Raw genomic sequence first — 27,924 nt, forward strand, 5'->3', positions numbered from 1 at the left:
ACGCCATTTTTCAGCACACGATAGGCTATACATGGCGGCCATTAGGCCTATTAATGGTGGAGGAAGAACCCGGAGAAACCCCGGAAAGAACCACCGACCCACGAGAAGCTACTGGCAAGCTTTCTCACATACCCACATTGGCCGAATCTGAGACTCGAACCCACGCAGACGGAGGTGAGATGGCAGTGATCCGTAACGGAGAGCACTTTAAACCATTCGGCCACTCGGGGCCCCTTGTCGCGTGGTAATACAAACCTGCTTTGCGGACGATGCAAAATTAACGTAATCGAGGGCATTCCAATAAAGAGTCATGTTTCCGTGCAAAATGTCTAGACGTGCTTAAAAGTTACAATTTGTCATTTATATGTGTAATATAATTAAAGATTGACGCGAAAAATGTGAAAAAATAATTAAATTACTGAAAAAATGTTTTGAATTGGTATGGCCATACTAACCTACGATCTAAACAAAGTATAAGAATTGCCAAACACGTATGTTTTATCCATCACACCTAATATTCTACACTTCTGGTGTTGGATTGTTTTTAGCATTCCTTCCACGAGTCACCAAAGCGTTCGACAAACGGACCCTAGCTATCGCATATGCAAACGAAATACTAAAATTGGTTTTGCTTTTCATATCCTCAATATCATTGAAAACTCTTTCAGTTTATCGTTACGAAACGGAGATGATCAGTACTACCACCAGCCCGCGAAGGCGTCCATACATGTGAAAGCGTACTCGTGTTTACAACCTCACTGTATCGCAACCATTAGGGAACCTAAATCTTTCTAGGATCTAGACAAGGATATGTAATGGAGCTGTATTAATGACATTTATTCATTCTGTACGTCAACGACTTCCTTCTGTGATACATTCAGCTAATGGTCATGCAAGTTGGGTTTTGCAATATATAAGCAATATTATGTTTAGAATAATGAAAATCTAGTAATGGTATGCACCCCTTTTAAAAAAGAAGGTCTCTTTGACCCATGTTTCATGATTCACTGACTTTGGTTACATTTTTGTTATTTTTAAAGTTCATGTTTTTGGTGCTGTTCCGGCTGGACTCATAAAACGTGTTGATTGTCTACATCTCTACTAGTACCACACTCTCACATCAGAATAGGTCATTAAAACCGATATTTCATATATTGATGGATTTATTTTAAGTCATTTATATTAAAGGGTGGGGGTGCACTCAATAAGCATGCCATCCAACCTAAAGTTATGGAACTTGGTCAGAGGATCCCACTTGATAAGTGCTAGAAATCTTTAACAAAAGTAGTCGTGTTCACCAATATTTTACACTTCAGTGATGCTGTTGAAAGTCTGTAGAGGCATACAACATTATGAATGGGTGCATCTCTGTTAACTCAGAAAAGATCCTTGCTCAGTATTCCATATTTCATTGGCTTTGTTATGTATCGTGCTTAGCTAATGACCACGTTATTTTTATGACTGCTTTTCGTTTTTGTTAAATATAAAATCATGAAATGTTCTGCGGCGATGCAACCCTATTTGTACTACATTCTTATCCCAAAACAGGTCTCTGTGACCTATATTTCACACTTAAGAGACTTTATTTAATTTTTTGTGTTTTATTTCAGTGTCCAGGTCCTGTCCCTGTTTGAGGGATGAATAGCTGATTAATTGGTTTCACCTCGTGCTGTTACAGAAGACCATTTAGACTGCTCGTTTTTGTTACTACTTCGGACAAGGGTTTATATTCAGCTAATGACCTCGTATATATTTACATGCTATGTAAATACTAATCCACGTAGAAATTATTTTCTGATCAATGCAGTTTAATATATGAGTACATTCTCTTTTAAGTGGTCAAAATTCCATATTAATGGACATACATTGGCAGTATGCGTGACAGAGTACTTGTAATAGGTTAACTTTCTATTGTACATGTGAATGCGTTAGAAATGCTTCAGAATTTCGCTGTCAGCAACCTTATGCTACTTTATATTTTTTACAATATTGCTCGGCAACTAAAACCCTGCCGGCTGAAAAATACATATTGAAAACAATAACCCACCCAATCTCTAACGTTCTCTCTCCACAGTTTAACTCACCCCACCCCACCCCAAAAATATATATATATATTTACGTTCCATGCTCAAAATTTCTACACAAATTGACCGGTCAACAACCATGCCATAATAAACGATATTTAACAATGATAAATACCATGCCCACTAAAATACCTTTGTGTTTCAAGAATAACATCCCGCTGAAGCATTTGTATAGACTTTACAGGTCGAAGAACCCAACGCTACAAAATATTAAAGTTCATGTGGATAAAGAAGTGCAAACAACTGACAGGAATAACATATATGACCATCAAGTAAGAGAAGCAGACACTGTAGTAGATGATCGCTGTGACGATCGTCCACGTGGAGGGCATCGATTACTTGATGATTACTGTGACGATGGTCCACATAGAGGACATCGATTATTTGATGATCGCCGTGACGATGGTCCACATAGAGGGCATCGATTATTTGATGATTACTGTGACGATCGTCCACATGGAGGGCATCGATTATTTGATGATTACTGTGACGAACGTCCACATGGAGGGCATAGATTATTTGATGATTACTGTGACGAATGTCCACATGGAGGACATCGATTATTTGATGATCGCTTTGACGATCATCCACACAGAGGGCATCAATTATTTGATGATTACTGTGACGAACGTCCACATGGAGGGCATCGATTATTTATGCTGCAAGAAGAAAAGCATTTATGTAGATGCTATTAAAGTAGTCTAAAATAAAATCAATGAATTAGATATTGAAAGGTTTGACCAAGAGATAAAGGAAATGAAAATACGTGGGTAGAAAAAAGATGCGACTGAAAAGAAAAAAAAAAAAAAAAACTAAGACGAAAGAAAATATGCAAAATATTCAAAATGCAGGAGCAAAACCAGTTGGACATTAACATATATAGAAAATAACTTTCAAAGTAATATTAACAGCATGCAAATTAAAGGTAACGAAAAATTTACCATTTGGATAAAGGGAAAAAATAACTGTTTAAAGAAAAGTCCAGTTATTGTAACGATTACTGCTACAGATCATTACACTGCCAATGATTCCAAGAAATACTGCCACTGCTTTTATCCAACTCAGAAAAATACTAGTAGCTGGCAATATTTTTCATTATTTCATTACTTTGTCAGCAAATGACCCCACCAGCACAACCACTTATTCCATATCATACAGCTCCTGCTAACCCCTATCTTTTAAAAGAAATTGCTATGGGAAGACCAAGAGTTGCTGTTTTCATGCCTATAGCTGTAGTTATCATATATATATATATATATATATATATATATATATATATATATATATATATATATATATATATATATATATATATATATATATATATATATATATATATATATATATATATATCTGTAATAATCATACATATAGATGTAGTGATCATAGATATAGCTGTAGTAATCATACCTACGTATGTAGTAATCGTACCTACAGATGTAGTAATCATGCCTATAAGTTGAGCAATCATACCTATAGCTGTAGTAATCATGCCTATAGCTGTAGTAATCATGCATAAAGATGTAGTATTCATACATATAGATTTAGTAATCATGCCTATAACTTGAGTAATCATACTTATAGCTGTAGTAATCAAACATATAGATGTAATAATCATACATATAGATGTAGTAATCATACACAAAGCTGTAATAATCATACCTACAGATACAGTAATCTTACCTACAGATGTAGTAATCGTACCTATAGCTGTAATAATCATATATATATATATATATATATATATATATATATATATATATATATATATATATATATATATATATATATATATATATATATATATATATATATATGTGTGTGTGTGTGTGTGTGTGTGTGTGTGTGTGTGTGTGTTGTTTACATACAGTAATCATACTAATCATACCTATAGATGTAGTAATCATACCTATAGGTGAAGTAGCTGCATGCCCATGTCTTTGGCGTATTCTAACATTAATAAGCATGTTATTGCAATTGTAGACAAAGTTTTGAAATGATATTTTAAAAAAGAAGGCATTGGGGATAAACAACATAGCCAGTCACATAAAGAAAATTAACAAAGCTCCTGTAGACTTCGGCATATTTTATAAACATGATTGTTTATTTGTTTCGTTAGACAAACAAACATTTTATGATCTATGTTTAATAAACTATGAGCTGTTCAAGTTTGAAGGCTGAGCTCTTGTAATTACAAGACTCTCACCATTTTCGTTCTTCTAGTCTTCATAAAGCGTTCTCACATTTACTTCTTTTTTATTTTTGTCTGTCTTTAGACGAATTGGTACAGACTGCTTATCATCTGCTTTCCTATTCTTTACCGCGTCGGCATTTATTGTAGTATTTGTTCCTTGATGAAATTAGGCGTTTATATCGAAAATTGTATCCAATAATATTGTCAGTTTTCATCACCATATCACTAGCTAAAAGTAAATAAGCGTAGCTTAGTCAAATGTTTACATTTGCAATATATTGATGAAATCTTATTACCCACCCAAAATATGCTTAAGCGCCTGAAATACTTTGATTTAATCTTGTAGAAGAAAAAAAACAATGGGTTCATTTGCACTAATATTGCTGTTATAGAATTAGTATATATTGCCTTTATAGCTGGTTAATTTACCATACAAAAATCTCCAATTTTTTCGTTCAGAATAGAAATTATCATTAAGCAGAAGTTGATTATATTTCGGTTATATTATGTATTATGTTAAATTATTTTGGATCAATCATGTCGCATCATGTCGCAATTTGGGATTTCAAACTTGTTCATCGCGGAGCGACACTGGTCACCGAGACAACCGTTCGTTTTCTAAAAGTAGACACACAAAGAGCTTTAAACGTTGCTACAGAGTTTTTTGCAATGATACCTATCTAAAAAATTGTTAGCAAAATGCCGAAAGGTTGTATTTTGTTTGTTGTGATGTATCATTTCATTGTTAGTAGTGAATGTGTCAAAGCTCGGCCTCGAGTTTTCACTTTAAACGCTCGAACTCAAGTTAAATCTACAACTGACAGTCCATCTCTTTTGCTGTTTATGGTCCATTGTCATGAGCACATTTGCCCAAAAATGCTATAAACACAATCTTTCAATGTATGATTTTGTGAGAAATTATCAGAAGACATAGTTCAAAGTTCGGAGGGTAGGGTATTATGAGAGGGAAATTTTGTAACCAATTTACGATACAGTGCTTTTCTAATTTTTTTTTAAATAACAAAACACTTTAGGAGATATTATGGTTGCTGGTAATTGTGCAAAACCTTTTGGATGGAAGGAGGTAAATGTCCTTTAAAAATAGTTGGATAGGGTACAGCGTGTTGTTTTCTAGATTTAAGGTGGTAGAGTTTGATTGGTTTGGCTATTGTGTAACTAGTTGCATGGTTGGATAATATCTTACATCTATTCATCAAATATTCTATACAGTTTTCAAAAGTGTAAGTGCCAAAATAAAATAAAATTTATAATCTGCACCAATAAAGAAATAAGGTCAACATGAAAGAATCAGTGCAGTAAACGAGAGACATATGCACAGAAAGTACAGGATATAATGTGACATTAAATTTTATTTTATTAAGATTTATGCTTATATAATTTGTAATTAAATATAGGCAATCAAATTATTTCACACGTGAAATGAAATCAGATCTTATTGATGTGACCTGGTGCATAGGACCTGAAGGAAGCCATTAAAAGAGAAAATAATATGAAGCAATTTAAATTGTTTAAAATGTATGCCCTGAGTGTCGACACCATCATACAAAAGGAAAACATTTTTAAAAGCCAGCAAAAACTAATAAACAATTTCCGACAATTGCAGGTGGTAAATATACCTGCCTGATTTAACTTTCTGAATCATCCAGTTATGTAGAAGACGGTCTCGGAATGACAGTGAATGGGTGATACAGGTAATTAACATTTTTTGATATCTCATCACTGTCAGCATTTCTAGCGGAGGCAAGTACAATTAGAAAGCTTTTAAAAAAGCAAGTAAGCTAGATCGATGTTAAGTAATCACCTAAGGATAAAATATGACTTTATAATTAAGTTTCAGTGTAGTTGTAAACGGGGGGGGGGGGAGATTTTCAACAATCTGGATATATTAACATCATCTATATATCATAACTTCTATAAAAAAAAAAAAAAAAAGATTCGCCATCTTTGATACCGGTTCACATTTGAATTCGAGGCCGTCTCTGAAAACGGAACAGCGGTTCCTTTGTCTATAGATTACACTGATTTTTCAACAACTGAATTATGAGCCAATCAACGGGAGTCTGTTGCATAATGTACCAGCCTTGGATTAAAAACTGACCTCATTCAACAGTGATTCATACCCACAAATGCCCGACCATTATTGAATTGGCACGCTTGCATTTATCGTTGCTAAATGCACTGCAACACTGTAAACAAAATAATGTGTTTGTTGTACCTTTTCTAGATTTCAACCTTGTTTCCATCTTTCAAACCGTTTAAGTCCAATCGGAATCGCTGATTTCACTCACTTGACTCACCTAGAGTATGTGTTGAGGGCTTTTCTGATTTCACAAGGGTCAAATATTATTTTCGAAGATTTGAGTGATAAGTACTACATCCTGACCGTGCCTTATGCAATAGAAAGTGTGTGTGTGTGTGTGTGAGAGAGAGAGAGAGAGAGAGAGAGAGAGAGAGAGAGAGAGAGAGAGAAGAGAGAGATTTGGATTTTTAACATAGTTTTAACAATTTGTTATTCCTATCGCTACAATGTCTTCAGGGTGGCAGTTTATGGTGATGTCTAGCACTGGGGCAACATGCCGCAGACACGTAGTGTGATGTCCCACCCAGTAACATTATTCTGACACCAGGCTGACCAGTCCTAACACTAATCTCTTAATTCTGAGCACCTAGCGAGGCAACTGTTAGTACAATTTGTATAAGTCTTTGGAATGACTCGGCCGGGGTTCGAACCACTAGGACACCTTAAATAGAAAATAAAAATAAAGATTCATACACCGGCATAGCAACTTGCTTTTCAAATTATTTTAATAGCATTGGAAGAATGGTTATTGGCCTGTAGTTCATTGGATCCTCTATTGTTGCTGTCTTAAAGATGGTTGTAACCTTTGCACATTGCAGTGTACCTGGAAAGTTACCACTCATTATACTTAAGTTTATACAATACTTTAATGACTGCATTGTTACCGGTTGAGTAATTTAAAGAGTTCGTTGACAGATGCCAAACAATCCATATGATTTTTGTTATACTCAACCTTTTGAGCATATCAAAAAATCAGCCTCGCTAACAATAGCTATTGAAAAATATCTATCATCAGGAATTCCGCTTTAAGAAATGAAAGAATGGCATCTATTATGCATATTTAATTTATATTGTGTGCTTGATGTGTGTCCGTGATTTACGGTTATAAATGGAGTTTTTGCATATCTGACGTTTGTTATAATTGTAAGTTGTAACCAATATATTTCTTAGAATTGAAGTTCAAAGCCTAACTTTGTTTACGAATTATTGTAATTGCCCATTACTCTGGTTAGTTTTCCAGGATATTCTATTACGTCTTAGGTCAAGTTTAATATGTATAAATAAGGGATTGTAAACCAATTATTTATTACTGTTTTAAGATCAGTCAGTGGAATCATTTACAGCTATGTTCGATTAAATTGTTAGAGGAATTATTTATTTAAGTTATCCATTAGATTACAAAGTGCTCATTGACCTCTGGACTTAACATTACTTTGGGATTATTGTGAACTCGTTCAAAGACAGCATTGTGGTAAATCAGGACATTTGAAACTACTGGCACACCAGGACATTCAAAACTATTGGTACATCATGACATTCAAGACTATTGGAATTCATTACGAACATTCTATATTTTTGGACTTGTATTAAGACATTAATGATCATTTGGAATTTAATTCACAATTCCCAAGCCGGTCTTAGGCCGATTGGACCTATGTGGCCCAATCAGGCCCTTCGCTCACAGGGGCATACGTGCTTCAGTAATTTAAGAAATATGTTAATAGAGAGAAAGTAATTTGAAAGCGATGGAAGAAATGTTAAGTCCAATATCACATAAAACTTATTTAAAAGTTTATTTCCACATGCCAGCCTCACGTGGGGCCCCGCTCCTAAATCCATGGGGCTGCGCCAAAATGATCCAAATCGGGCTCCGCGTTTGCAATGACCAGTACCGCACAATACTGTAAGCATTTCTTAAAATTTATTAACTTTTCTCATTGTAACTTAAATATATAAATAACTTGTTGATTTTATTAACGTATTGGTTTCGCTTTCTTTCTGTCATATAATTTAAGACCTAGAGTCGTAATACATCAACCTCCTTTGAGATGTTGGTCTGTTACTAAATACGAGCCTCTGCGATATGGACCCGACAACGCTGTTCAACTTAGAAAATCGAGTTAGATAAGCGCACATACGAATGAACAAAGACAAACGTATAAATATATAGGTATAAATATATACGTAAAGCTTGCAATGGGTATTAGGGACATAATTTGCCCTTTATAGGGATATGGAAGATCAGTTACCTGAATTTTAGGGATATGAGATTTCTTTCAAGAAAATTTATAAGTTGCTAATTTATTCAGAGATAATCAGCAAACTTATTTCAAGGTTACGGTTTCAGCGACAGCACATATTAGAACCGCTGTTTATTGTCTCGCTTTCCCAAAGAAGAGTCAAAGCCATGTTGCGATCGTCACCATAGGCGTCAACACATCTTTTGTAACCAAGTATACACAAAACGATTTGATGGATTTAATAAATCTTGGCATGTGGATTTTACTCTAGTTTATATATGGCTGATCAAAGATTGCCTGTTATTTCTTTTCAATATTTTAAAAGATTTTCGTGCTCGTTTTCTACATAGAATATAATTTAACATTGAATATTTTGCATAAGTACTTATTTACCCTCTTTTATTGACCTACATTGTCTCTGAAATATACTATTTTCATGGCTCATCTTTTAATATTTGAGCATCATTTCAATAATAAGTTACTTATTTTCGAAATTACAGATGTATATCCTTCTTCAGTTTATCTCGCTCGCGTTCTTACATTAACACTTTCCGTGTTTTATTTTCTTGTATGAATTCCATCATCTTCTTTTGTTTTTCTTTCAATAATCGATCATTACTTACATCAAACTTAAAATGTAGTTCACTTATTATGTTACGTTAGTAGTTCTTCTCTTCTATCCCGTAATATTGTCTTATAAAAGGGATAGCAATAGTTTTGCTTCTTTTTTCCATCAACACAGTTTCTAAATATAATTGATCACAGATATTAAATTGACATCTGGAATCTAACAACAACATTTATGCTAAACAGATGAGCGTTGAATATGAATTTGGTTATATTTTCATCGAGGGTCAAAGCAAATTCAGTCTCACAACAAACGTAAATGCACATCACTGCCGATATGAAAATGTATAGTCAAAATTTTAAAAACAAATGACAAAACCGTTATTGTATTAGGTTCATTAAGTTTTAAACCAAATTATGTTCATTTCAGTTTTAAACCAAATTATGTTTATTTAAGTTTTAAGCCAAAAATGTTAATTTCAGTTTTATACCAAGTTATGTTGACGTAAGTTTAAAGCCAAAATAGTTTATTTCAGTTTTATGCCAAAAACGTTAGTTTCAGTTTTAAACCAAAAATGTTATTACGATACTTTACTTATTTATAAATTTTAAACATTTTAGTAGTGGAATGGAACCTCTCCACCCAACCACACCAACCCCTCCAAAACCACACCAACCCCTCCAAAACCAAACCAACTTATATACCGAAACTTTTGCAAAATGTATTAGGATTTGTGACTACAGGACAAAAAGTTGAATAAAGAAAGTTAATGGTCAACGGCCATAAAGATGGGACATTTCATCAAGTAAATGAAAATAAATATAATTTGTTTTGTACGAAGAGATTCTGCTCAGTATGTGTGATATTCAGAGACGATAAAAAGATCAATAAAATGTCAATATACAAGGAAATAATAACAATGGAAAAATGTACTTTTCCCTTATTTTGTAGTTGAATTTCACCGACGCATTTGAGCGTCATAAAGGAACAAAAGGGACTCGTATATATTGTCACACACACACACGCGCGCGAGTGCACGCACGCACGCACGCACACACACACACATACATACATACATACATACATACATACATACATACATACATACATACATACATACGTACATACATACATACTCGACTGCAAACTACGGGTGATATCAATGTTATGAAAGGAAAAGAATATAAAGGTAACATTATCCGGCTTAAGTTTGATCAATAATTCTGAAGACCAAACGTGAAGATGACGATCGTGATTTAGAGTCTCTTCAGTGTGTCATCAAGATACTTCTGTAGCTAAGAGATGAGTCATAGGAACAAAAGAATTGCAAGAATCAAAATGGAGAACCCCAATTTGGACCTTTGTTGAATACCAACGTTATTAGACGTTGTTTTTAATTGAGCGTTAAACACAAGCACGCTGATTCATGTTATACTGTTAGAGAGTAACATATGTATTAAATTTCCCTTTATATGATAATCAATGCATTTATGAATTAATCCTTTTGTGTCAAACTCGTGCTTTTGAAACATGTTAAAAGTTTTCATATCATTTTCTTTTTTTTTGTTGAAAGCTTCTTAAATTTGTGACATATGTCAGTCAACCAAAAGATCGTAGAACGTTCAGGTTTGAAAAAAAGATTGATACTTGAAAATATGTTGCTTATACTGCTGATATTTAAAACTTGCTCAAAAACATTGTCTTAGAGTCTTTCTCAGTACAATAAAAAACACTCTGGTCTATAATTTAATGGATATGATTTGTCTAGCTTTCTAAAATATGTGGATGATAGTTTCCTTGAAAATGACGTACAAATCATTGTTTGAAGAAGCAGGTAAATAGATTTGGAATTCCCTACATTTTCATGTAGCTTTCTCATTACCTTCTCGCACGACTAGCGTATCTATTCATGTTATTGCCCCCCTCCCCCCCCCCCCGGTTATTTTATACGATTCCTTCTTTTACTATAATTTCTCTTTTATTACTCAGAAAAATGTTCCTCGTACATTTTCTGATGTTGATACCCTTTTTAATTTCATAATTAATCCAGAATTTATTTTTTTGCCATGTTGTTATTTTTCTAGAGGGACTGGTTTTTGATAGTAAACTCCAGATATTTACTTGTCAAAGCTTATGAGCGTATTGATTAAAATTTGATCCTATGTTCCGGTTAGCTTTTACTGCTTTAGGACTTAAAATGTTTGCATTTTATAAAAGAAAATCATTCTCTTGAAATAATCTTCTACGTATTTTAATTGCTATTTATTCTTCGTCGTGATCGGAAACATTACTTTAAATTACATTAAGTTACATTGCTCCATATTATCCGTAAGAATTATTGATTCAGGCAAGCATGTTAGCTGCGTGCGGTTTTCATGTGGGTTCAGATATCAAATTTGACAATCTGCAAAGTTCTGTCAAGTCATATGCTTTTTTTGACACTAATGCTTGAAGAATATGCCATAGAATGCCATAGAATGGTAGACATCGTAACATAAATTTTGGAACCCAGAAATCTAAAGTGAAGTATATGTTTTCATTAATAATTAATCACTTAACAGAAAATATCAAAATGAAGGAAAGGTAACAATCTTTCAGTATTTAAATATCTGATTTTTAAATTATTTTGGTTTTAATTATTTAGAAATTCTTTCATATAAAAAAAAATTATTGAGAATAAATTAATATGAAGATAATGCGACGATATTGTCGGTGACTCTTTTGGAAATGTATATCTTTTCTTTGATTGCGCCTACACATCTTTGTTGATATTAACATGCGGACATATACATTTATGTGGGTCGCGGTTTTATCAAGAAGGAAATGAAACCAGGATTTACAAAAACGACGATTGACAAAATTAACTATAATGCTGATGTTAATAGCAAAAAAAAAAGAATGTCAAGAAGGTGTTTGGTATTTTAAAATTATATTGGAGTAAGGTTAAATGAGATGGACCAGCGTTTCCTGTGTACCATATAATCGAGAAATTACTGACCAATGACCACAAAATTAACTATGGCAAATCTTGTGAAATGCTAGGATATATTTGTCTGTGTTATAATTGATGGGCCGCTGCCAACAAGATTATTTAGAAAATTCACAGAATCCTGAAGTACAAAACACACATGCAAGTTTTAAGTCGTACAGTAGAATTTCATCTCCGACTCTGTCACATACCCAGTTTTAAATTCATACAGTGTGTAAACTAACGAGATACATATTTGGGATAAATTTAAGAACACCACATTTTACGAAAACAAAACAAACATTTAAGATTCTTTTGAGCGGTTGCTTCAGAAAGTTTCAAATAAAAATATAATGCGCACTTCTTTGTTTTCAGCACACAAATATTTTCTAAATATGCCTTTTTAATTGTATTCCTGACAACATAATCTTTTCAAACCAGGAATTGGAGCCATACACTTTCCAGAATAACTGAGGTAAGTTCCAACTTGGTCTTCTGTCAATTTAAAGATGTTAGGAAACAATCGTTCTAAGAACTCACAATTGCTTATACAATAATTGTTGTTATTGCAGCTGCATAGAGTATGCATTTGAGTCGTGGGTGTTACAAAATATAAATATTTTACTGAAGTGGCAACCCCCAAAAATGTAGGTACAAACACCTTTTTCACTTGTCAGTGTACTTATCAAACCGCACAGTTCAAGTTGACAAGCACATTGTTCAATAAATTGATTTTGACTTGTATGAACTATTGATAACTATCTCCTTTGGTCGATATGACATTTATTTAGTCTCTAACTAATAAGTACACGTAACGCCTAGATTACTGTAATATGAAAAAAAATTATGTGTATAAAAATATTTCTGAATAAAGATAGACAAATTGACTTAAACGATCGAAAACCAACTTGTGTACACTGTACAAACAAAGAAACACTGCAGGTAGAATTTTCAAATTAAGGGAGTAATGGACATTTTGTACGAGGATAGATGAAAACACAATGAGGCGTTATTATGTTCGCGTTTTTTATTCCACAGCTTCGACTCTAGATTCAATGCCAGGGAGATTTGACATGCTTTTGTTTGCATTGGCCAAAGAATCAACTTGTTTAAATAGAAACTTATTGTATACTGTCTCTGTTTACAAAAACAAGTCTAATGCAATAAGTATACATAACCCTTAAAGGGTTATTTCAGATGATTCACAAGCCTTGACTTGGTACACAAATCCTTATTGGTAATTATAGCTTATTCTAACACATTGAAGGAAGTTTTATAATATTTCCTCATACATGTTGAACTCTTATCAACCACTTTCAGGTAGTCCGATAACTCCAGACGCTATGGCTCTTGCCTTGTAGGAAATTTTCTGGTTTCCTCTTCATTCTTATTTTATTTATTTATTTATTTATTTATTTATTTATTTATTTATTTATTTATCTATTTATTTATTTATTTATTCATGTGAATCAGATTGAGATTTCTATACCGCATCGCAATTTTTCATTTAAAAGATAGTATTTGTAGCTATGATTGTTTGCTGACAAGTTTTGACTGCTTGAGATAACTAAACATCTAAATTCCAAAACGTTTTCTAAAATATTAAATTTATTGTTTTCCCACAAAGAAGGTGAAAATTTATTTCATTTCTAGTTAAGTATCAATTTCATTCTAAAAAACATTACCTAGAGAAATTTACACTTTTAATCTTGATGTTCACTAGTTCTTCCAACTTACATGAACGCTCTCTAGGTACAGAAATGGGAGTAATGACGTCATGGAAGCTGAAGAAACAGGGTAATTTGGATGAATTTGGGTTAATCCAGGATTTGACAATCACTTGTCAGTGTACTTGCTAGAATCGAGGATCATACCGGGGATAGCAGAGGTTCAAAGTGAGCACTGTATGGAGGCAATGTCAAGAAATGTTATAAAATCAAAACCAACAATGCATACTAAATGTTCAAAATTTATGGAACTTTATCAAAACACCTAGTGTGAATCTATTCATTGGAACTTGCAGTAAAGTTTTAAATGATGGCATAGTTTTAGACATGGGGAAAAAGTTAGTATGATACATGTTTGTTACTTACCTAATATCTTAGATATATCGTTAATGAATCATATCACAAAAATAAAATGAAATAATTAACAGACTTGTAAAATGAAGCTAATTTAATTAATCCATTTCGAAATCAATGTGCATTTATTTAATTTGTACTGGTGAATATAAAGTATTGTTATCAGTGCAACCTTAATTATGGAGCAAATAATGTACTGTTCAATTTATGAAAGACAGCTTATTTGTAAATTCGTTACAATGGCATCAATGGTGTGTTAGTATGCAGTACTAATATATGTTTCTTTACTACTATTCTCCCATCTTTTATTACGAACAGCCTTCTTTCGCTCTTTTATTTTCTGTTTTTCTCAAGGTCTTGCAAAAACATACAAATGACTGCGTATTAAAACCAACAGTAGTAGAAAACACGTGTAGGAGGAGAAGGAAACACAGAATACAACATAAGGTTATGAATGAGATCAGGGCTAGATTTAAACATGGTGAGGCCCTAAGCTATGAGAACCTGTAGAGGCCTTATTTTGTATGTGCTAACTTAGAATATGGCTGTTTAACAAATGAACTTGGCAATTTTTACCTAATTATTACAATGTAAATTATGTAACTTATATAAAATATATTGCATAATTATAATAGAGAACATATTATGCAAAAAATCACGGGTTAAATTATTACTTAAATATAAATTATAATAAAACTATAAAAAAATATTTAAACAAATTCTGAAATTTTGAGAGGCCCTTTTAGACTATGAGACCCTAAGTTGTACATTGTTTAGCTTATGCCTAAATCCGGCCCTGAGTGAGATGCGATATTGTACCAAAATAGTATTTTAAATGATAGAAACGCCTTAATCCTATTTTTTGGTGATAAAAAGAAAACAGTTTATTACTAATTACATGCAACTCAATTCGCGTTTCTGAAGAAAACCTTAATTGCGTATCACCATCGTCCTTTTCATTGTCTTTATTTTCCTTCTCGCAGTCATGTTACTCAGTTGCTTATGATTCGTAAAGGTGAACAGATACGATGTCAAACAATTCATAATAATGACATGCATTAATGTCATTGTTGAATCTAAATTCATTGTACGGCCTTTATTTGAACAGCTACATACCAAATATACTCCTTAAAATGTAAAATTGCATGGGGAGAGTGAATTTATGTCAGAATTGAATATCTGATTCGCTAAATTTGATTGACTGTGACGTCAATGCAGTCCTATGGTGTGGGTTGTGGATGGGTGAGAGAACTTAGTATCAATAATAAATTGTAGAGTCTAAGAGCGTAGCTAATAATATTTTGTCTCTTATTTCTAGAATAATAAAAGATATCTATATCACATAAGTCTATCCACTCAATGGTCAACATTTCACCACAATATTATTGGATATATTAAAGCACAAATCGGTGGAAATTTTCCGCTACCTTCTTAGGGGAATTAACCAAATGGAGTCATATGGTTAATAATAATAATAATAACAATAATAATAGTAACTTTATTAAACGATTGTTAAGCTAACGTTAATCTTCCATCAGAAGAAAATAAGTGAATCCACACGTGTTTAACAATGTATGCAAAAGTAAAGTATCCTGAATGACTAGAAGACAATGGACATTACCTAAATTTTAGTTAATATCTATTCACAACATAAATTTGCACACATTCTTATACTTGTACTCACTCTCTATAAAGGCATTGCACTAGATACAAAAATTATATTAAAGAAAGCTAAAAACGGTAATTAGCTACCTCAATTACTACATACACGCGCATAAACATGTATACTCACGCGCACAGTCACGCGAACACACATATCTCAACCATATATCCAGTGCACATATTTCCTTCGATATTAGCACAGATAGGAAATAAAATGTAGCACAAACATTTCTAAAGTCATATGTTTTATACAGTAATCAAGTATTTTGTAGCGGTGTTATAACTTCCAAACAAGAGCCTGTAAGCGAATGTAGCATATACAAATACACACAAGATCATATTATCCATAGGCCAAAGTGGGCAACGTGCCCAGAGCCCCCGAGGCTCAAGGGGCCCTGCATATTATCGTCTGATTTCACAGGGAGTGTGGTTAATAGTACTGTAACATTTTCTATGGACATGGCAGGATGGCTATGGGCCCCTATGTTTGGCTGTGCCCAGAGCCCCCAAAAGGCCTTAATCCGGCCCTGAATACACACCGGCATAGAAGTTGTATAGCATCATGTGTGAATAAAGCCAATCTAAGGAATAATCTTATCTGATAACCAACCTGAACCTTGGTTACCTCAAACAATCCATAAAATGTTGTTTTAAAGGCTGCTGTACGATATGATAGAGCCTACTGTACGATATGATAAAACAGTCTGACACTGAATGAAATATTATGTTGATGCTTTGTACATTTTACATTTATGGTATAGATGCAGCCTCGTTAAATTTGTGCGTAGAACTATTTAAATAGAAATACCTATACTGTATCAGTAGTGCAACATAAAACTAGCAAACACCATGGAAACACGTTAATAATACATGATTGATGACGTGCAAAGCCTTTCATTCTTTGTTTTCAGTTTATCTCACAAAGGACAAGATAATGCTCAAATACTAACTTAACATTCTTCTAAAAGTGCTTTTTTGATTGTATCCATCGGTGTGTATATCGCAACCACCCTTTTCTTCCATTTCTCTTATCAGGCTCGTTTGGTTTCTCTGGAGGACTCACTGTGTACTGAATGTTTTCAACAACGGTGTACACGAATGACTTATTCAACGCATCGTTAAACATTTCACAACCGTGTTTAAAGAGTGATGTTTGTTACCACATGGACATATAAGTTTTGCCCGTGTCCCATATATATATATATATATATATATATATATATATATATATATATATATATATATATATATATATATATATATATATATATATACGTGTCAAGTGAACCGCCTTTTGTAGGGTAAAGTGGATATCATGGTACAGGTATTCTTTATGAGACCTTTTTTTCTCTTCAAGTTCTCGTTGTTTTCAGCCATGCGTGAGATTTTCTATATTCAGGTTTTTGTATATCTTATAGTTTAACCATAATATGTTTCTGATTTTGTCTGTTATAAGTTTGCAATTGTTGTTTCATATTTTCCATGTATGAAAAACCTTCATATTTATATATGAGACAATTCGGCAATATATGCTTGCTACAATTTACCAACTTTTATTTCATATTTTCGTTCCTTAAAACATTATGATTTTGATAGTCTGATAGATTTCAGTGTCCATATCAAAGCAATAAGATCTTCACTCATCAGTCTGTTATGTGTCTTCAGTTTTGGATGATAACTCATGGAATGGGTCTGAACAATTATTCTGACACATTCAGATACCGTATTTTGTTGTAATATTTGGCACTGCTTTTTTTGCAGAACTTACTTTTTCATTTTTTATCACATTCAATCATCATTTGTTTTCAAATTTGTCAGATAAGTTATGCTCATGACAAGTCCTGCACTGAATGTTTAACACGTCATATATTGGTTTGGCATTATGCTATTCTTATCCCTGAGATTAGTGACTTTCAAGTTATACACAGTGTTGCATACTGCTTTGTAGTTATTGTCATCAAATAACCTAATGAAAAATATTATTAAATTATATACTTATTCATGGTCGAATACCAAGAAAAGAAGTTATATTTTCCTTTATGCAATTCCCCTTCTAAGATAATTACATTATATCTTGCCAAAAGTGTAATATATATCGTGTCTCAGAGAGCATAAATCTTTGTAGACTGGAAATTCATATACAGTTTTAGTTGCGTATGGCGTTGTGATGATACGAAATGAAATAGTTACAATTATATCAATGTTTGTCTACATGATGTATATATTTTTGCAAGCTATTCATTCAAACTTTAAGTGTTATGCCTGCTTGAGCTGTATATTTGTTATTCCGCACTAAACATTTCCTTGTATGTATCGCACAATATGTTGTTATACAGATTTAGCGGATAACATATGACGACCATTTAAATTCACATTTAACGAATCTCTGAGAATAGATTATACCTTTTGGCGTGTTTGAGAAAACCATAGGCTTTCTAATCAATTCATGTTTGTTTCCCAATAAAATTTAATTTAAGCAGGATTGATTCACTCACTCTACCATAGCATTTCAAGACCAGTCTGTATTGTACCATTTTCATATTATTTGTTGGGGTTCGGTGACACTGCAGGTCAGCTGGTATTTGTGTAGCTTTAGTTGCTGTGACGTCTTTCAAAGTTAAAAAGTTGTTTTGTTAAAACGCTTGTGTTAATTTGAAGAAGAAACAAATGAATAGTACACTAATTGGTTAAATAGCTATATTTATGTTTCTAATTAATATATTTGTTTTAATAATTGTAAGATACATAATTGTCAGGTAGCAGGCTTTGCAGTGTCAAGGGAGGTAATCGATGCACTACCATTGACAAGCGGTGCTTTGGAATGAGTCAAAAGATTTTCTCATTTTGTTTATTTAATTACATTTTTTCCTCATTTAGTCACTTTTAATGAAGACTGAATTGCATACAAAATAATATTAACCAAGGTAATATATCTTATTAGCTCACCTTTAATCAATCTCCTCGTCGTCTTAATATCATCCGAATCACTACTACCACAAGTATATTTATCGTCATGTTCATCGTCCTTATTTTATATTAATATTATTATCATTATTATTATTATTATTATTATTATTATTGACATTTCCTCGACCATGCAATTTTAAGCAACCATACATCTGAATAAAATTTAGTCCCAAGCCATTTAACTGTGTATTTATGTCCATTGGCTGAACTATTTGTAAACTGGTAAAAGCCAACTATTATCCCTGTCAGGGGTTACTGATAGGACACACAAATGTACCTTATAGAAAATTCATTTGTTGCCACGAAAATGAATGGGACTAAAACTGGTCCAAATTTAGATCTCTAGTAGCTAAGTAGTTAATGTGATTTCCTGCACAATATTTTCGTGCGCACACAGTCATACTATCCTTTCGACTAATCTTTGGGAAATTAAAAATCGATGTATCGTAATTCTTTTTACTGCTTGTCTAGGCTTTACAAAAACGCAAGCAGACTTAAATTTACTGCAAAATTCCTGAACATTGAAACTTTATCCGTGCTATTGTTCAATCATATCAGGCAGACCTGCTGAAAGTTTAAACAGAGAGATAGGCGCTAGACGGCGGGTGGTTACTCCATTACTAGAGCGTTACAGCATTAGGGTACATTATGTTAGAGATAAAAGGATTAGAGTGAGCAAATAAAGGATTCAAGATTAATCATTCTCAATTTCCTTTATAAATATAAGCATCTACCGGCTGTGTTATAAAGTAGATTGTGCCTAGTAGAAAAAGGAATGAAGATTTTTGGTATAGACTGGGGTAAGTAATGCAAAAATGTCATCTTCTCTTCAAAACGTCTTATTATTAATTCAAGCTTTTGTATCTCTAACAGATATTGTGAGAATTATTTGTAGACATTCCTACTTAACCGTACCATTGCATTGCATGTTTGGTTGTGTTTTTTATTCTTATTTTATACGGTAAATAATGTAGAATGCTGGAATGAGAAGAAAAAAAAAGAGTTGACTTAAGAACTTACCTTAGCTTGTAAATGGATTATAACGTAAACAGATGCATACGTTTTATGCACAATATGCATGCTAACAACTGAATATGTAAAATGCATATGTATATGTGACGTAAATGCTGATTCAAGTATTTTCTACAAAACTTGGGCATAAGAATTCAGACTGTAAGTTCAAAAGAATATCATTTTAAATTATGTAGATGGTTATTTTCGTACTGCGCTTAATTTTTTCACATGGAAAGAAAAATAAAGAATAGGTTAGGGTACATGTCCACGGTTGATCTTTCATAACCTTTTGTAGGAAGAGAATTTTGTTGAGACATAACAAGAATGCTTCCAAGTTTAGCCCCGGGAACAAATTCATTATTTTAATGTCTTGGCTTTAAGTTCGTTGCTTAGTGTGTAAACGAAGATCTGATAATTTTTTTTTGCTTAGAAAATCTAAGCATATATTTTTTTTATTGTTGTTTTTTGTGTGCTTCCATGCCCCTTGTATCTCATTTGTTTACTACATGTGTAATTTAATTTGTCAGTTTCGTCTAATTTTAAATAACAACAGAGTCGCTGTTAAGATAAACATCGTACTTTAAGACGTATTAATTTTTTATTGGCTTTAAACTTTGGGTTCGGGGAAGATGTTTCCGACCGTGAAATTGCGTTTCTTTTCACAATTCATTCTTTTTTAAAACGTAATTGAACCAGCGTCTACTTACAACTTATTCAACTAATATATTGAGCTCCCACTTAGGAAAATAAAGGGATGAAAATGAACGTTCCTGACAATATTCTATACATCAGGTTTACAATATAATAATCACCATGGACAACAGGAAATTGGGATAATGAATGGATGTTCTCTCTCTCTCTCTCTCCTTTTCCTATCTAAAACTGGGAATATAGAATCCATATAAACCTTGTGTGTTATAGATAATGATCTCCTTTACTGGGCATAAGAGTCAATCAAACGTGTAGATAATGGTCTCTTTTATTGTGTTTGAAATCTAATGATAATTCTAGATAATGGTTTCCTTTATTGGGCATGAAAGTCAGTCAAATGTTTATCGTTTAGGCTTCTTTATTGGGCTTCAGTCCAAATTCTAGATATTCTTCTTCTGTATCCCTATATTGGGCTTGAAAGCCAGTAATGACAATTCTAGCTACTAGTTTTCTTAGCCCCTTTATTGGGCTTGGAAGCTCATACAAAGTATAACTATTGGTCTTCATTAGTGCCATTGAAAGCCAATGAAAATTCTAGCTTTTGCTTTCCTATATTATGCTTGAAAACCAATCAAACCTCTAGATATTGGACTTCAAAAATTAATTAATATTCTAGTTGCTGGACTCCTTTATTAACCATGAAGGCTAACCAAAGTGTGCCAAAAAATAGGGCCGCTTCCCTGGCATGTCTGAACATTGTGTGTTGTTAAACTTGATTTGCGGAACTTCATTCTTGTACTCTTATCTTCTTGTAAACATTATATTCCACATTATTATAGGTCCACCTGAACACTGAATCATTTTCAACCGTTTATTTTTAGATTCTAGTTGTATGGTTTGATTTTCTTGAAATGGAAACACCCCAAACCCAAGAATTTGTTACATGTCGATATTTAGACTATTTTCTCAGTCGTTAAGAGGTGACATAATTCCGTCCCATCGAGAAGCTTTTAAAAAATATATAACATTGACCAAATTCAGAAAATTTCCTGTAGTAAAGGCATGTTCAGCATGTGTGCGAGTTCATATTTTGAAATGCCGTGTAAGCGCTCCTTACTAGACCAACGATGAACACATCATGTTCCTTGAATAACTTTAAACTGGGGTGGGTGGGGGATAACAATCTTCATTTCCTTGTATGAATTAGGAAAGAAATTAGGCTTTCAAATTTTGATAACTGTAATCAATTCTTCCTCTGAAATCCAGATATTCTATATCGACAAGTATCTAATCATTGGGTAGCAGTGTGATGACTGAATTGAACGTCAAGGTACATAAAACAGAAGAATGAAGTAGACTGACATTTCAATACATGTCTAATGCCTGACAAATATAAAAATATAATCTATCTTCCTGTAATCGATAGACTCTCTCTGTCTCTCTTTCTCTTTCTCTCTCTTGCCTTATTTAATACAATGCAAGAACCATGGATCTTAATCAAGCATCCTGGTCCATATTTAATACAATGCAAGAACCATGGATCCTAATCAAGAGTCATGGTCCATATTTAATACAATGCAAGAACCATGGATCTTAATCAAGAGTCATGGTCCTTATTTAATACAATGCAAGAACCGTGGATCCTAATCAAGAGTCATGGTCCTTATTTAATACAATGCAAGAACCGTGGATCCTAATCAAGAGTCATGGTCCATATTTAAAACAATGCAAGAACCGTGGGTCCTAATCAAGAGTCATGGTCCTTATTTAATACAATGCAAGAACCGTGGATCCTAATCAAGAGTCATGGTCCTTATTTGATAGAATGCAAGAACCATGGATCCTAATCAAGAGTCATGATCCTTATATAATACAATGCAAGAACCGTGGATCCTAATCAAGAGTCATGGTCCATATTTAATACAATGCAAGAACCGTGGATCCTAATCAAGAGTCATGGTCCATATTTAATACAATGCAAGAACGATGGATCCTAATCAAAAGTCCTGGTCCTTATTTAATAGAACGCAAGAACCATGGATCTTAATCAAGAGTCATGGTCCTTTTTTAACACAATGCAAGAGGATATTCGTGGATGAGATGACTCACAAGCTGTATAACTTGAATATGGTTTGTAACCAATGCTTGTCTGAAAAATTATGTCCTAAAGTAATCCAATGTTGGATTACAACAGTTCCTAAAGAACGTCTCTTTTGACGCGGAAATTAATACTTTTCATGATCGTTGTCGTCTTCTTCTTCTTTGCTTCTTCGTCATCATCTTTGCTCTCTTCTTCCTCTTTACTTCTTCTCCTTCTTTCTGTATCTCAGGTGCGGCATAACATTGCACGCTATGCTATCCATATTGATGATAATTTTTTCTGAGAAAGCCAAACTAGCTTTATTTTTTTAATCAGACCTATACTGAACGTTTTGTATATTTCCCCAAAAGACGGGGAGAGAAGTATACTCATTGCAAAAACGTTGTTGCAATAGAATTCTTTCTTTATGTTGGCCTTGTTAAAACTTCCGTATAAAGCTTGTTACTAATAGTTGATACAGGCAAAGAAGTCCGGTGACGTCATGTCGGTCAGCAGTGAGTATCAGCAACTAAATGATAATGCTCACAATTCCGCAATAAATACCCGTTGCTAACATTGTTTAAATCTGAAATACCTTCCAGTTTGCTCAATTGGATGGAGATCATGATATCCTTCCCTTTTATCGTTCATATACAATTTAATTTATATAGCTGCTTTTGAGTAGAAAATGCAATGTTAGATTGACTGTTGTTTTGATACCATTTACTGTTTTATCTGATAATGAAAAGACATATGTATATCATTATACCAAACTAATATTTGATCATTGTCCACATGATATTGCACCCTTCCAAAACACACAAGGCAATCACCCTATACAACCGCTATTCTGGTACCGAAGTAATCACCATGTAAAAATTATCCATTTACACCATAGTTAACGATGCCATACACTAGACATGTACCACCCGCAGTGCCCCCTCCCCCCCGTAACCCCTTAAACTGCAGGGGGGGGAGGGGCAGTATTAATATCAAACAACTTTTTATTGAGAGGGCGCTCAAAATTAAGTTTTGTGGGTGGGGCAGAATTTCTTACCATGACAATGACCAGTCTGGCTTATAAGCCTCAACATATTGACACGGAAAATAACATTAAATTTAAAATAAATATAGCCAAATAAAAAAAAGAGATACTATCAAGCATTGGGCTCAAGTGCTGTGAATATGATAAACGTGCATAGGCGAACGTTCACGGTAACTAGGGAGAGCTGTGTAAGGAAATTTTGCCTGGTACTGGCTGTGATACCCAGCCATGCCCCCACCCCTCTCTCGCCCCCCTACCCCCCAATTTTTGTCAACCATAAAACAACGTTTGATTGTTTTTCTTCTTTCCTGAAATTTATTACTGTCGAGTAAATGGGGGAGGGGACTTTATACTTTATATTTAGGCCGGTACGACCGGGCATTTCTGGGCAGTGTAAACGGGCCTAGTACGCATTTATCCTTAATGGTAACACGTGACATTATTTCGTAAAATATTTCAAATTATGTAAAATAACATTGTACAGATCTCCAATTCGTGTGGGTTATATTGAAATACCAATTCACAGAAGTTGTCGTGTATCTTAAACAACTAACGTCGAACAGTATACATCTATGCTACTTTCAAAACACGAATATTACTCATTAATTGTCTCTGCTTATCATAATATCATTAAATCCAATATCATAAAACCACACGGTGGTAATAGAATTATTCTAGCTATTTTGTTTTGCAGTATCCTCTCTGTGTATATGGTTATGTTGTCTGAGAGTGCTGCTGTAGCATGTAGCTAAACCGAGACGTGTCACATGCCATTAATTTAAGATTATGTTCAGAGATATTATAAAATGATCAAGAAACATGCCCAGCTCCAACCCTAACTCCCATTAACGGCATAACATGGATTTCAGAACTCATGAAACACAACCCAACCGAGACAAAATTGTGTTCAACACATATCTAAACGTACAAGCCGTAGCAAATTATATCTACTATCTATATCAAATCTGACCAAGTTACCATCGAAATATCTTACAATCTTACAAGTACCACTCCCATCCTCCTATAGAAAACATTAGACGAAAGTCATGACATAATCTGACAACTTCGATAATCTGACAACTTCGATAATCTGACAACTTTGATAGTCTGAAAACTATTTTCTTTTAGGAAAAGATAATCAAGAAATAGTCTATGAGGGTTTTGCTCTATGACTCGAACCGTTAAAGGTTCCGCTCCGTGGTTGTTAACTCTTCAATTATCACAAATCAGAGAAATAAAAAAAAATTGAATACTATACGAACAAGCATATTTGCTTATCACACAAACTTATGTTTGCAATTATTATAGAGGATGCAAGGGGCAGTAGCCAACATTAAAATGGCAGTGTTGCCGGACAGTTTCTTCCCATCGAATTTGTCTCCACGACTAAGTATGAAAACATTCAAGCCAACCATTGTTTATACACGAATGGTCAAACAGACACATTCATCAAGATCATATATTAAAGATATTTTCATATTAAGACATGTCCGATAAATACATGGATTAGATTTAAAAAGATATCACAAAAACAGACTGCTTTGTTGGCTTTACTAGTCCTTGTTTTGCTCATTTATTCCGCTTTGACGCGTACTTGCTTATGTTACCCAACTATGCTTATCAGGTTGACATGCACCTGTTCAAGTGCTGTGAATAATGATTTACTCCAAAAAGAACTCCAAAGTTTATTTGAAATTTTGCTAATAATAACTTGTAAAATCTGGCATAGGCAGGTCAATGTCAAAAACTTTTACAAATATGTACGAAGCAACAAAGTTGCTGTAAATAGTTTTATGTGAATTACTTCTTAGTTTGAATGAACAAATATTTTTATGTAACGATAGAAATGATACATTATGCTAAGATAATTCGTCCTTATATTGCACTATCTGATGTTTTCTTTATAACAAATAATTTTTTTTATAAAAATAATTGTTTTATCTATGTTGTTCTTCCTTAATCGTTACAAGAAACTAAGGAGTGAAGTTATTTAAAGGGCGATAAGTTGAATTATTCATAATTGAATTTAAGTGTAAAATTCGCACTGATAAATTTCATTGAATTTGAGAATTCGATGTTTCTATTAAGATCACGATAATTATAATCGAAGTCTTCAATTTTGTTTTAGAAAATTTTAAGCTGATTAGATGATGCTTCGGTTTAACACCCACAAGATCCTTCTTGGAAAAAAATTAGCTTGTAGTCATAACGTAAAGTTAGACAGATTAAAAGATGAGAAATTTCACATGGTTTTCATTTTTCGAAATTTGCTAAAGACCGATAATAAAAGCATATATATATATATATATATATATATATATATATATACACACACACACATACAATTAGGCGAAACACTTGACTATTAAATATTAAAGTACAGATGATTTTCATTTTCCTACACACACACACACACACACACACACACATATATATATATATATATATATATATATATATATATATATATATATATATATATATATATATATATATATATATATATATATATATATATACATGAACGCATGTAGGTAGGTAGGTACAGATGTAATTATAGGTGTGTATGTTTAAGCATGTACGCATGTAAGTGAATGGTGGCTTTAAGAACATGGAATGTCTATCTGCGAAAAAGGTGTACCCTTCACCTAGAAGACGACTAATATTTGTACTCTTTATCGCATTCAAGATGAATGTCTTGATGCAAACATCTGAATAGCTATGATATTAGGGAGGTTTAGAACGGTATTTTGCATCTAGGCAGGTCAGACCTTTATCTGCTTACATTATATCAACACCTGGCGCTAAATCGATTGGGGTGGTGTAATTTGTTGCCTGGCGCTTTAAAAAAGCACAAACTATGTACGTCTATTCCCATGTCCCACCTATTTGAAGAAACATTCACCACGCATAAAACACTACATTCATTAGATCTATGTAATTTGGGTGCTATTTTGATATGAGAAAACACTGAGTAAACCCCTTGTTTAAACGTTCCTGTTCTATTTGCATACTTAATAGTTTCTCAAAAAGTAAAATATCTGTCATCTTGAATATTTTAAATACCTGAGTTTGTTTTCTTTTCCTTTCCTTGAATAAATATAGTATTACATGAATCCGCTGAAGGGTTATTTCCCCTCTATTTCTACGTTTGGTAGTACAATAGATATCCGAAGTTTAACAAGTAGTCGATTAGATTTTTTGTAGGAATTCGCAACATGAATGTACACATATTAAACGGGGAGGGAAAGAAATTAAGAAGCAAATCAGCAAAGCAAAGAAAATTTGAGACAACTTTTAAATGTGTCCACATGCCAATAAGAGTCTTGTTTTATGTATACTAATACGTAAGTACCTAATCTGGCATACTTCAGTGTTGATTGGCAACTGGTTTTTAGGTGTGTTTAGAATCATTTTGATAAAAATTGCTGTTGATCTCGATTTGGGTTTAATGCTGTTTCTCAGTACAAGACAGGGTATACATAGAGGAGTAAATGACGGGAAAACCCCAGGAAGAACCACCGACCAAAGGGTAGCTACTGGCAGCTTTCTCACATACCCACATTGGCTGAGCCTGAGACTCGAATCCACGATGACAGTGAGATGACAGTAATCTGTGAATTCACGCGCTTTAGACCATTCGATCACCCTGGTCCCTTAGAAAAAAATTTACAATCATTTTAAGAGCACGAGGTCCATGTGGGCCCGATTTCGCTCACCTGCGAAAATTTGTCTAAAAGGCAAATGTGATAGTAAGAAGACAGGTAACGGGGCTGGAATGATGCTCATTTGAGGATAACTTCCAATATTTGCGTCAAAATGGTCTTATTGGACATGTTGTTTAGGATTAACATGTTGTGTACTTTTAGTAACTTCATCTGAACTAGATAATATATTGACATCGTTCATATGAATGTGAATGGTGCTTATGATAGGATTCTAACTATGAAATTTGTCCTCATTGTGTCGGGCAGGTTTGGAGAGAAAGTCTCGCCGGACCTTTGATTTTTATTTATAAAAATATATTTAAGTGATTATATCCGTACTTGACAGAAGATGAGTATCATTGGTAGATTTTATGGCTGGCTGCTATCCAATGGTTGCCACATTTATCATTATTCAAGCTCAGCAAAATCTAAGGAGCATTATGTTTAATCGAGACTGGCTGAGCCATGAAAAAGAAAAGGTTGCAGTAGATTCCACACAATTGCTAAGGGATTCTGTTACGGGATTTCTAACCGGATACATTCTGGAGAAGCGTATGCTAAG

General features: G+C 33.5%; 1 protein-coding gene across 1 annotated transcript in view; it reads left to right on the forward strand.

The window, feature by feature from the left end:
• The first annotated feature begins 19,538 nt into the window (after positions 1-19,538).
• The window catches only part of LOC149786445 (four-jointed box protein 1-like), a 39,727-nt gene continuing 31,341 nt past the window's right edge, over positions 19,539-27,924 (forward strand). The window contains exon 1 of the mRNA XM_089976890.1: positions 19,539-19,665. The gene's annotated coding sequence lies outside the window, so the exon portion shown is untranslated. The remainder of the gene's footprint in view (positions 19,666-27,924) is intronic.

This window comes from Sinohyriopsis cumingii, chromosome 12, assembly GCF_028554795.1.
Source record: "Sinohyriopsis cumingii isolate HCF-2022 chromosome 12, ASM2855479v2, whole genome shotgun sequence".
Classification (NCBI taxonomy): Eukaryota; Metazoa; Mollusca; class Bivalvia; order Unionida; family Unionidae; genus Sinohyriopsis; species Sinohyriopsis cumingii.